This window comes from Lampetra planeri, unplaced genomic scaffold, assembly GCF_965212315.1.
Source record: "Lampetra planeri unplaced genomic scaffold, kcLamPlan1.2.h2 scaffold_346, whole genome shotgun sequence".
Lineage (NCBI taxonomy): Eukaryota > Metazoa > Chordata > Hyperoartia > Petromyzontiformes > Petromyzontidae > Lampetra > Lampetra planeri.
Window position 1 is genome coordinate 58140 of NW_027615169.1, and position 12491 is coordinate 70630.

Here is a 12491-nt window from a genome sequence, read left to right on the forward strand (position 1 = left end):
GTCTGTGTGTGTGTCTGTGTGTGTGCGTCTGTGTGTGTGTCTGTGTGTGTGTGTCTGTGTGTGTGTCTGTGTGTGTGTGTGTGTGTCTGTGTGTGTGTGTGTCTGAGTGTGTGTGTGCATCTGTGTGTGTGTCTGTGTGTGTGTCTGTGTGTGTGTGTGTCTGTGTGTGTGTGTGTCTGTGTGTGTGTGTGTCTGTGTGTGTGCGTCTGTGTGTGTGTGTGTCTGTGTGTGTGTGTCTGTGTGTGTGTGTGTCTGTGTGTGTGTGTGTCTGTGTGTGTGTCTGTGTGTGTGTCTGTGTGTGTGTGTGTCTGTGTGTGTGTGTGTCTGTGTGTGTGCGTCTGTGTGTGTGTGTGTGTCAGTGTGTGTGTCTGTGTGTGTGTCTGTGTCTGTGTGCATCTGAGCCACAGTGCCGGTAGCCTCCATAGGTGCTGCTACTCGCTACTAACCGCACTTGCCCCTACGGCCCTGCTAGAGGCTACCTGGGGCAGCTTTATCTGTGTGTGGTGTGTGTAGTACATAGACACTGCTGCTACTAACAGCACTTGCCCCTGCAGCCCTGCTAGAGGCTACCTGGGGTAGCTTTGTCTGTGTGTGGTGTGTGTAGTACATAGACACTGCTGCTACTAACAGCACTTGCCCCTGCAGCCCTTGCTAGAGGCTACCTGGGGTAGCTTTGTCTGTGTGTGGTGTGTGTAGTACATAGACACTGCTGCTACTAACAGCACTTGCCCCTACAGCCCTTGCTAGAGGCTACCTGGGGTAGCTTTGTCTGTGTGTGGTGTGTGAGTACATAGACACTGCTGCTACTAACAGCACTTGCCCCTGCAGCCCTGCCAGAGGCTACCTGGGGTCGCTTTATCTTTAGCACGACTAACAATGGGCGGAGCAACAATGACTTGGCCCCGCCCCCTTTCTATTGCGAGCTGGAGGAGGGGGCGGAGCTTGGGGGGATAGAGGGGGGGGGGGTGACGACAATTGTCCAATAGGAAGCCGAGTATGCAAATCACTTCACGCCCACCTGGCGGGGAGGGGGAGAGTGTGTGTGGGGGGGGGGGCGTTGTCCAATCAGAAGCGAACTTATGCAAATGTTGACCACGCCCCTTTATGCAAATTGTCTCACGCACCCACCTCCCCCACCCACAGCCCCCCCCCCCCTCCTCACAGCCCCCCCCCCCCACCGCTCTCTAAGCGTTGCCATGGAAACCTCTGGCCCTTGTTACTGGGGCCTGTTGATGAATGTCCTTTATTTAACCATTAGAGAGAGAGAGACCATCGCAATGGTTAAATAAAGGATGTGAGTCACTTAGAGATGGTGAATCTCAATGGGGGTGGGTCTCCAATGGTTAAATAAAGGATGTGAGTCACTTAGAGATGGTGAATCTCAATGGGGGTGGTGGTGGTGGGTCTCCAATGGTTAAATAAAGGATGTGAGTCACTTAGAGATGGTGAATCTCAATGGGGGTGGGTCTCTAATGGTCAAATAAAGGATGTGAGTCACTTAGAGATGGTGAATCTCAATGGGGGTGGTGGTGGTGGGTCTCCAATGGTTAAATAAAGGATGTGAGTCACTTAGAGATGGTGAATCTCAATGGGGGTGGGTCTCCAATGGTTAAATAAAGGATGTGAGTCACTTAGAGATGGTGAATCTCAATGGGGGTGGGTCTCCAATGGTTAAATAAAGGATGTGAGTCACTTAGAGATGGTGAATCTCAATGGGGGTGGTGGTGGTGGGTCTCCAATGGTTAAATAAAGGATGTGAGTCACTTAGAGATGGTGAATCTCAATGGGGGTGGGTCTCTAATGGTCAAATAAAGGATGTGAGTCACTTAGAGATGGTGAATCTCAATGGGGGTGGTGGTGGTGGGTCTCCAATGGTTAAATAAAGGATGTGAGTCACTTAGAGATGGTGAATCTCAATGGGGGTGGGTCTCCAATGGTTAAATAAAGGATGTGAGTCACTTAGAGATGGTGAATCTCAATGGGGGTGGGTCTCTAATGGTTAAATAAAGGATGTGAGTCACTTAGAGATGGTGAATCTCAATGGGGGTGGTGGTGGTGGGTCTCCAATGGTTAAATAAAGGATGTGAGTCACTAGAGATGGTGAATCTCAATGGTGGTGGTGGGTCTCCGATGGTTAAATAAAGGATGTGAGTCACTAGAGATGGTGAATCTCAATGGGGGTGGGTCTCCAATGGTTAAATAAAGGATGTGAGTCACTTAGAGATGGTGAATCTCAATGGGGGTGGTGGTGGTGGGTCTCCAATGGTTAAATAAAGGATGTGAGTCACTTAGAGATGGTGAATCTCAATGGGGGTGGGTCTCCAATGGTTAAATAAAGGATGTGAGTCACTTAGAGATGGTGAATCTCAATGGGGGTGGGTCTCCAATGGTTAAATAAAGGATGTGAGTCACTTAGAGATGGTGAATCTCAATGGGGGTGGGTCTCCAATGGTTAAATAAAGGATGTGAGTCACTTAGAGATGGTGAATCTCAATGGGGGTGGGTCTCCAATGGTTAAATAAAGGATGTGAGTCACTTAGAGATGGTGAATCTCAATGGGGGTGGTGGTGGTGGGTCTCCAATGGTTAAATAAAGGATGTGAGTCACTTAGAGATGGTGAATCTCAATGGGGGTGGGTCTCCAATGGTTAAATAAAGGATGTGAGTCACTTAGAGATGGTGAATCTCAATGGGGGTGGTGGTGGGTCTCTAATGGTTAAATAAAGGATGTGAGTCACTAGAGATGGTGAATCTCAATGGGGGTGGTGGTGGTGGGTCTCCAATGGTTAAATAAAGGATGTGAGTCACTTAGAGATGGTGAATCTCAATGGGGGTGGGTCTCCAATGGTTAAATAAAGGATGTGAGTCACTTAGAGATGGTGAATCTCAATGGGGGTGGTGGTGGGTCTCTAATGGTTAAATAAAGGATGTGAGTCACTAGAGATGGTGAATCTCAATGGGGGTGGTGGGTCTCCAATGGTTAAATAAAGGATGTGAGTCACTTAGAGATGGTGAATCTCAATGGGGGTGGTGGTGGTGGGTCTCCAATGGTTAAATAAAGGATGTGAGTCACTAGAGATGGTGAATCTCAATGGGGTGGTGGTGGGTCTCCAATGGTTAAATAAAGGATGTGAGTCACTAGAGATGGTGAATCTCAATGGTGGTGGTGGTGGTGGGTCTCCGATGGTTAAATAAAGGATGTGAGTCACTAGAGATGGTGAATCTCAATGGGGGTGGGTCTCCAATGGTTAAATAAAGGATGTGAGTCACTTAGAGATGGTGAATCTCAATGGGGGTGGGTCTCCAATGGTTAAATAAAGGATGTGAGTCACTAGAGATGGTGAATCTCAATGGGGGTGGTGGTGGTGGGTCTCCAATGGTTAAATAAAGGATGTGAGTCACTTAGAGATGGTGAATCTCAATGGGGGTGGTGGGTCTCCAATGGTTAAATAAAGGATGTGAGTCACTAGAAATGGTGAATCTCAATGGTGGTGGTGGTGGTGGGTCTCCGATGGTTAAATAAAGGATGTGAGTCACTAGAGATGGTGAATCTCAATGGTGGTGGTGGTGGTGGGTCTCCAATGGTTAAATAAAGGATGTGAGTCACTAGAGATGGTGAATCTCAATGGTGGTGGTGGTGGGTCTCCAATGGTTAAATAAAGGATTTGAGTCACTAGAGATGGTGAATTTCAATGGGGGTGGTGGTGGTGGGTCTCCAATGGTTAAATAAAGGATGTGAGTCACTTAGAGATGGTGAATCTCAATGGGCGTGGTGGTGGTGGGTCTCCAATGGTTAAATAAAGGATGTGAGTCACTAGAGATGGTGAATCTCAATGGGGGTGGGTCTCCAATGGTTAAATAAAGGATGTGAGTCACTTAGAGATGGTGAATCTCAATGGGGGTGGTGGTGGTGGGTCTCCAATGGTTAAATAAAGGATGTGAGTCACTAGAGATGGTGAATCTCAATGGGGTGGTGGTGGTGGGTCTCCAATGGTTAAATAAAGGATGTGAGTCACTAGAGATGGTGAATCTCAATGGGGGTGGTGGTGGGTCTCTAATGGTCAAATAAAGGATGTGAGTCACTTAGAGATGGTGAATCTCAATGGTGGTGGTGGTGGGTCTCCAATGGTCAAATAAAGGATGTGAGTCACTAGAGATGGTGAATCTCAATGTTGGTGGTGGGTCTCCAATGGTTAAATAAAGGATGCGAGTCACTAGAGATGGTGAATCTCAATGGGGGCGGTGGTGGTGGTGGGTCTCCAATGGTTAAATAAAGGATGTGAGTCACTAGAGATGGTGAATCTCAACGGGGGTGGTGGGTCTCCGATGGTTAAATAAAGGATGTGAGTCACTAGAGATGGTGAATCTCAATGGGGGTGGTGGTTATGGGTCTCCAATGGTTAAATAAAGGATGTGAGTCACTGTGACGATTATCTGAACCGGTCCTGGGCCTCCCCTAGGTCGATTCAGCCTCAAATGAGTAGCTGGTGTAGCGGTGGTGGTATAGTCAACATCGCTAGCACTGGGGAGACAAAGGCGGCCGGGCGTGGTGCTGGCCACCCACCCCCTCTGTGTGTGCCACAGTGCCGGTAGCCTTCATAGGTGCTCGCTAACAGCACTTGCCCCTACAGTCTGTTACAGGCTACACGGGAGATCTTTGTCTTGTGTGTGTGTGTGTGTCTCTGTATGTGTGTCTGTGTGTATTTGTCAGTGTATTTGTGTGTGTGTGTCTGTTTGTGTCTCTGTGTGGGTGTGTCTGTGTATCTGTGTCTGTCTGTGTGTGTCTGTGTATATCTTTGTGACTGTGTGTGTCTGTGCGTGTGTCTTTATGTGTGTGTCTGTGTGTATTTGTCTGTGTATCTGTGTGTAAGTGTGTCTGTGTGTATCTATGTCTGTCTGTGTGTGCCGATGTGTTTCTTTGTGACTGTGTGTGTCTGTGCGTGTGTCTCTGTGTTTGTGTCTGTGTGTGTCTCTGTGTGTATCTGTGTCTGTCTGTGTGTCTGTTTGTGTGTGTGTCTGTGTGTCTGTGTCTGTGTGTGTCTCTGTGTGTCTGTGTGCGTGTCTGTGTGTGTGTGTCTGTGTGCGTCTGATTGTGTGTCTCTGTGTGTGTGTCTGTGTCTGTGCGTGTCTGTGTGTGTGTCTGTGCGTGTGTCTGTGTGTGTGTCTGTCTGTGTGTCTGTGTGTGTGTCTGTGTGTGTGTCTGTGTGTTTGTGTGTGTGTCTGTGTGTGTGTCACTGTGTGTGTCTGTGTGTGTGTCTGTGCGTGTCTGTGTGTTTGTGTTTAATCCGCTTTTCTTGACAATCTATCAGCTGATCTTGTAATCCCTTGAGGAATGAATTCACACCAATTACCCCCCTCACCCACTCACCTCCCTCACCCCCATGGTGTGTCCGCTCTCATCCCCCCTCACCCCAACTCAGTCACACAGACAAAGCTCCCCCAGGTAGCCTCTAGCAGGGCTGCAGGGGCAAGTGCTGTTAGTAGCAGCAGCAGTGTCTATGTACTACACACACCACACACAGACAAAGCTCCCCCAGGTAGCCTCTAGCAGGGCTTTAGGGGCAAGTGCTGTTAGTAGCAGCAGCAGTGTCTATGTACTACACACACCACACACAGACAAAGCTGCCCCTGGTAGCATCCAGCAGGGCTGTAGGGGCAAGTGCTGTTAGTAGCAGCAGCAGTGTCTATGTACTACACACACACCACACACAGACAAAGCTCCCCCAGGTAGCCTCTAGCAGGGCTGTAGGGGCAAGTGCTGTTAGTAGCAGCAGCAGTGTCTATGTACTACACACACCACACACACAGACAAAGCTACCCCAGGTAGCCTCTAGCAGGGCTGCAGGGGCAAGTGCTGTTAGTAGCGAGTAGTAGCAGCAGTGTCTATGTACTACACACACCACACACAGACAAAGCTGCCCCTGGTAGCCTCTAGCAGGGCTGTAGGGGCAAGTGCTGTTAGTAGCGAGCAACGACATGTAGAACACACACCACGCAAAAACAGACACATACACAGACAGAACACAAACCGACACACACACAAAGACACACAGACACACACACAGACACACACAGAGACACACATACACACACTGCCACACAAACACACACACACACACAGACACACACACACATACACACACTGCCACACAAACACACACACACAGACACACACACAGACATACACGCACAGACACACACAGGCACACTGACACACTGACACACACAAACAGACACACACACAGAGACACACATACAGACACACACACACACAGACACACACGCACATAGAGATACATATACAGACACACACACAGAACACACACAGACACAGACACACACACAGACACACGCACAGACACACGCACAGACACACGCACAGACACACACAGACACACACACAGAGACACACACACACAGACACACACAGACACACACACACAGACACACACACAGAGACACACACACAGACACACACACAGACCCGACTCTAAACAAACCTCCCCCTCCCTCCCTCTCCTTTTGTCTGCTCGTGTGTAAGTAAGTGTCTGTGTGTATTTGTGTGTAAATAAGTGTCTGTGTGTATTTGCGTGTGAGTGTATGTGTGAGTGTGTAGCGTGTGTAAGTGTATGTGTGACTGTGTGTGTGTAACTGTGTGTGTCTGTATGTGTGTGTCTGTGTGTGTAAGTGTGTGTGAGTGTGTGTGTGTGTAACTGTGTGTGTCTGTATGTGTGTGTCTGTATGTGTGTGTATATGTGTGTCTGTGTGTGTGAGTGTGTGTGAGTGTGTGTGTAACTCTGTGTGTCTGCATGCGTGTGTCTGTATGTGTGTGTATGTGTGTGTCTCTGTGTGTAAGTGTGTGTGACTGTGTGTGCGTAACTGTGTGTGTAAGTGTATGTGTGACTGTGTGTGTGTAACTGTGTGTGTCTGTATGTGTGTGTCTGTGTGTGTGTAAGTATGTGTGTGAGTGTGCAGGAGTGTCTGTAACAACTACAGGGGCATCTCACTCATCAGTGTGCCGGGAAAGGTCCTGGCAAGGATTATTCAACATCGCCTTGCCAGGCACGCTGAGGAGAGGCTTGCGGAGCCCCAATGCGGTTTCAGGAAAGGGCGGTCCTGCACAGATGCCATATTTTCTGTCCGTCTGCTAAAGCAGAGGTGTAGGGAATTCCAACAAGACCTACATCTCTGCTTTATTGACCTGGTCAAGGCCTATGATATCATCAGTAGGCCTGGGCTCTGGGTTGTTCTTCGTGCTTTCGGAGTCCCTGACCCTCTGCTCACGATCATTAAGGACCTTCATGATGGTGAGCGGGCCCGGGTAAAACTACGTGGCCGGGAGTCAGAGCCATTCCCTGTACACCTTGGGGTGCGACAGGGATGTCCTCTGGCTCCCACATTATGTAACATCTATTTCGACCACGTAGTTTGTGAAGCCTTCGATGGCTGTACCGGAAGAATTTCCATTTGGTACAGATATAATGGGAGGCTGATCGATACCCGGGTGCGATCAAGGGATGGCTCCCTATTAGCCAACCACGTTATGTATGCCGATGATCTGGTAATTGCTGCTCACTCAGAGGATGAGGAGTTGGAGACGCTGCTGCTGAGACTGGAGCGTGCCACTAAAAGGTGGGGCCTTACCGTCAGCCCCTCCAAAACTAAACACCTGCCTGGGTATTTTGTACCATCGGACACTCCACCCCCACAACTCCCAATTGGTGATGGGGCAGTTGTGGAGAGAGTGGGGAGTTTCCCATACCTGGGCAGTGTGCTTATGACCGGCTCCGGTTTGACAGCAGAAGTCTCACTCCGAATCAGTCGAGCGGCATTATCTTTTCATCGGTTGCGTAACGCTGCTGTGTGGAAGCTACCTGGTCTGTCGCTCCGCACGAAGCTTCAGGTCTTCTCGGCCACAGTCATTCCCTCCCTTCTCTACGCTTGCGAAACGTGGACCCCCCTAACGGAACATCTTCGCCGGTTAGAAACATTTAGGCTGGCCTACCTACGATCCATCCTGGGTTTAACCAGCAGGCTGGATTGTGTGAGGATCTCACAAATCCTTGAAAGATCTGGACAACGTCCCATCGGTGAGCTCCTCCGGCAGGCAAGGCTGCGTTGGCTGGGTCATGTAGCCCGCATGCCCAGCCACCGCATGCCCAAACAGCTTTTGTTCGGCCGGATCGAGGGGGCTAAACGGGCGCGGCACGGGCTAGAGAAGAGATGGAGTGATGTGGTACAGGAGGACGTGGAGCTGAGTGGACTTGCCGATGACCGGTACCAGCGGAGGAGACTCGTGAAGGACGCTGGTGCTGCTACTGGGCAGTTGGAGGCAGTCGCCCTCCTGTATGTGAGTGTTTGTGTGAGTGTGTGTGTCGTGTGTAGTGTGTGTGTATTGTGTGTGAGTGTGTATGTATGTGAGTGTGTATGTGAGTGTGTGTGTGAATGTGTATGCAGTGTGTGTGTGTAGTGTGAGTGTGTGTGTGAGTGTGTGTGTGAGTGTATGTAGTGTGTGTGTAGTGCGTGTGTAGTGTGTTTGTGAATGTGTATGTGAGTGTGTATGTGAGTGTGTATGTGAGTGTGTGTAGTGTGTGTAGTGTGTGTAGTGTGTGTGTAGTGTGTGTGTAGGGTGTGTGTGTGAATGTGTATGTGAGTGTGTATGTGAGTGTGTATGTGTATGTGAGTGTGTGTGAGTATGTGTGTGAGTGGGTGTGTGTGTGAGTGTGTGTGTGAGTGTGAATGTGATTGTGTGTGTAGTGTGTGTAGTGTGTGTGAGTGTAAACATCGCCACTGGGGAGACAAAGGCGGCCGAGTGTGGTGTTGGCCACCCACTTGCCCCTACAGCCCTGCTAGAGGCTACCTGGGGGAGCTTTGTCTGTGTGTGGTGTGTGTGTAGTGCATAGACACTGCTGCTACTAACAGCACTTGCCCCTGCAGCCCTTGCTAGAGGCTACCTGGGGTAGCTTTGTCTGTGTGTGGTGTGTGTAGTACATAGACACTGCTGCTGCTACTAACAGCACTTGCCCCTACAGCCCTGCTAGAGGCTACCTGGGGTAGCTTTGTCTGTGTGTGGTGTGTGTGTAGTGCATAGACACTGCTGCTACTAACAGCACTTGCCCCTACAGCCCTGCTAGAGGCTACCTGGGGGAGCTTTGTCTTTGTACCCCCCCCCCCCCCCCCATCACTCCCCACCCTGCCAACAGCAGCTGTTGGACTTCGCAAACTCCAATCCAACAATCGTATTAACATATCATTAGCATGTCATTAGCATGTCATTAACATCTAATTGCCATATTAACATATCGTTACGGCTAATTAGCATAATCTCGCGTCCGCACGACCACGTGACTTTTGTTGAACTCGTCATTAGCGTCAATTAGCATAATGAGCACTGACGCGCCTCATTAGCATACTCGCAGATCATTAGCATAAATGTACCTCATTAGCATACATTAACCAACGCCAATTAGCATAGCCGCCGGTATCACAAATGAACATAAATTAACATAACGGTATCAACGTCACGTGCCCTCAACCAATCGCCTGCCGATGTCATCAATAACAATTGCCATTAATTAGCATAATCAAGTCCCACGTCACGTGACCCCAATCACCAATCGTCTTTGCATATCGTCAGATCTAATTAACATAATTAAGCAACAATCAAGTCCACGTCACGTGACCCCAATGATTCACCAATCTCCCTCGGCCTGGGGCTCCGTGCAAGATCTCACACCTCGTGGAGTTGCAATGATCGTGAGAACGGCGAGGAATCAGCCCAGAACTACACGGGAGGATCTTGTCAATGATCTCAAGGCAGCTGGGACCATAGTCACCAAGAAAACACTTGGTAACACACTACGCCGTTGAAGGACTGAAATCCTGCAGCGCCCGCAAGGTCCCCCTGCTCAAGAAAGCACACACATACATGCCCGTCTGAAGTTTGCCAATGAACATCTGAATGATTCGGAGGACAACTGGGTGAAAGTGTTGTGGTCAGATGAGACCAAAATGGAGCACTCTGGCATCAACTCAACTCGCCGTGTTTGGAGGAGGAGGAGGAATGCTGCCTATGACCCCAAGAACACCATCCCCACCGTCAAACACGGAGGTGGAAACATTACGCTTTGGGGGTGTTTTTCTGCTAAGGGGACAGGACAACTTCACCGCATCAAAGGGACGATGGACGGGGCCATGTACCGTCAAATCTTAGGGTGAGAACCTCCTTCCCTCAGCCGGGGCATTGAAAATGGGTCGTGGATGGGTATTCCAGCAATGACAATGACCCAAAACACACGGCCAAGGCAACAAAGGAGTGGCTCAAGAAGAAGCACATTAAGGTCCTGGAGTGGCCTAGCCAGTATCCAGACCTTAATTCCATAGAACATCTGTGGAGGGAGCTGAGGGTTCGAGTTGCCAAACGACAGCCTCGAAACCTTAATGACCTTAATGGAGAAGATCTGCAAAGAGGAGTGGGACAAAATCCCTCCTGAGATGTGTGCAAACCTGGTGGCCAACCACAAGAAACGTTTGACCTCTGTGATTGCCAACAAGGGTTTTTGCCACCAAGTACTAAGTCATGTTTTGCAGAGGGGGTCAAATACTTATTTCCCTCATTAAAATGCAAATAAATTTATAACATTTTTGACATGCGTTTTTCTGGATTTTGTTGTTGTTATTCTGCCTCTCACTGTTCAAACAAACCTACCATTAAACTTATAGACTGGTCATTTCTTCGTGAGTGGGGCAAACGTCCAAAATCAGCAGGGGATCAAATACTTTTTTACCCTCACTGTAGGTGAGTGTACAGGTGAGTGTGCTCCTAATCTCAGCTTGTTACCTGTATAAAAGACACCTGTTCACAGAAGCAATCAATCAATCAGATTTCAAACTCTCCACCATGGCCAAGACCAAAGAGCTCTCCAAGGATGTCAGGGACAAGATTGTAAACCTACACAAGGCTGGATTTTGCTGTTGTTATTGTCTCTCACTGTTCAAATAAACCTACCATTAAACTTATAGACTGGTCATTTCTTTGTCAGTGGGAAAACGTACAAAATCAACAGGGGATCAAATACTTTTTTCCCTCACTGTATAAAAAATAATATTTTAAGTGGCATATTATACATTAATGGGGTTGTATAAAATAACTTGGACACTACATATTACTAAAATGCATGCATAAATTAAAATCAATGCATAAATTAAAATATATTTAAATATAAATAAAATTTTACATCGTGAACGGGGCCTACGCGGGTACGCGGTGACTCATCCCGACCCATACAAGTTCTAGCAAGGCATCGTATCCCAAGCAAGAGGTCGTATCCCAAGCAAGACGTCATATCCCAAGCAAGGCGTCGTATCCCAAGCAAGGCATCGTATCCCAAGCAAGGCGTCGTATCCCAAGCAAGACGTCGTATCCCAAGCAAGGCGTCGTATCCCAAGCAAGGCGTCGTACCCCAAGCAAGGCGTCGTATCCCAAGCAAGACGTCGTATCCCAAGCAAGGCGTCGTATCCCAAGCAAGGCGTCGTATCCCAAGCAAGGCGTCGTATCCCAAGCAAGGCGTCGTTTCCCAAGCAAGATGTCGTATCACAAGCAAGGCGTCGTATCCCAAGCAAGGCGTCGTACCCCAAGCAAGGCGTCGTATCCCAAGCAAGGCATCGTATCCCAAGCAAGGCGTCGTATCCCAAGCAAGGCGTCGTACCCCAAGCAAGGCGTCGTATCCCAAGCAAGGCGTCGTACCCCAAGCAAGGCGTCGTATCCCAAGCAAGGCGTCGTATCCCAAGCAAGGCGTCGTATCCCAAGCAAGGCGTCGTATCCCAAGCAAGGCGTCGTATCCCAAGCAAGGCGTCGTATCCCAAGCAAGGCGTCGTATCCCAAGCAAGGCGTCGTATCCCAAGCAAGGCGTCGTATCCCAAACAAGGCGTCGTATCCCAAGCAAGGCGTCGTATCCCAAGCAAGGCGTCGTATCCCAAGCAAGGCGTCGTATCTCAAGCAAGACGTCGTATCCCAAGCAAGGCGTCGTATCCCAAACAAGGCATGTATAGTAGTGTATAGTGTAGTGTATAGTAGTGTATAGTGTAGTGTATAGTGTAGTGTATAGTGTAGTGTATAGTAGTGTATAGTAGTGTATAGTGTAGTGTATAGTAGTGTATAGTGTAGTGTATAGCGTAGTTTATAGTGTAGTGTATAGTAGTGCATAGTGTAGTGTATAGTAGTGTAGTGCATAGTGTAGTGTAAAGTAGTGTATAGTGTAGTGTATAGTAGTGTAGTGTATAGTATAGTTTATAGTGTAGTGTATAGTGTAGTGTATAGTAGTGTATAGTGTAGTGTATAGTGTAGTGTATAGAGTAGTTTATAGTGTAGTGTATAGTGTAGTGTATAGTGGTGTATAGTAGTGTATAGTGTAGTGTATAGTGTAGTGTATAGTAGTGTATAGTGTAGTGTATAGTGTAGTGTATAGAGTAGTTTATAGTGTAGTGTATAGT

General features: G+C 48.6%; 1 long non-coding RNA gene across 1 annotated transcript; it reads right to left on the reverse strand.

The window, feature by feature from the left end:
* Positions 1-683: 683 nt before the first annotated feature.
* On the reverse strand, positions 684-9155 carry LOC144740909 (uncharacterized). Its single transcript, XR_013589823.1, has 2 exons — positions 8954-9155; positions 684-844 (listed from the first exon to the last, which is right to left on the reverse strand). It is a non-coding gene; the product is annotated as an uncharacterized LOC144740909 (long non-coding RNA).
* Positions 9156-12491: the final 3336 nt, after the last annotated feature.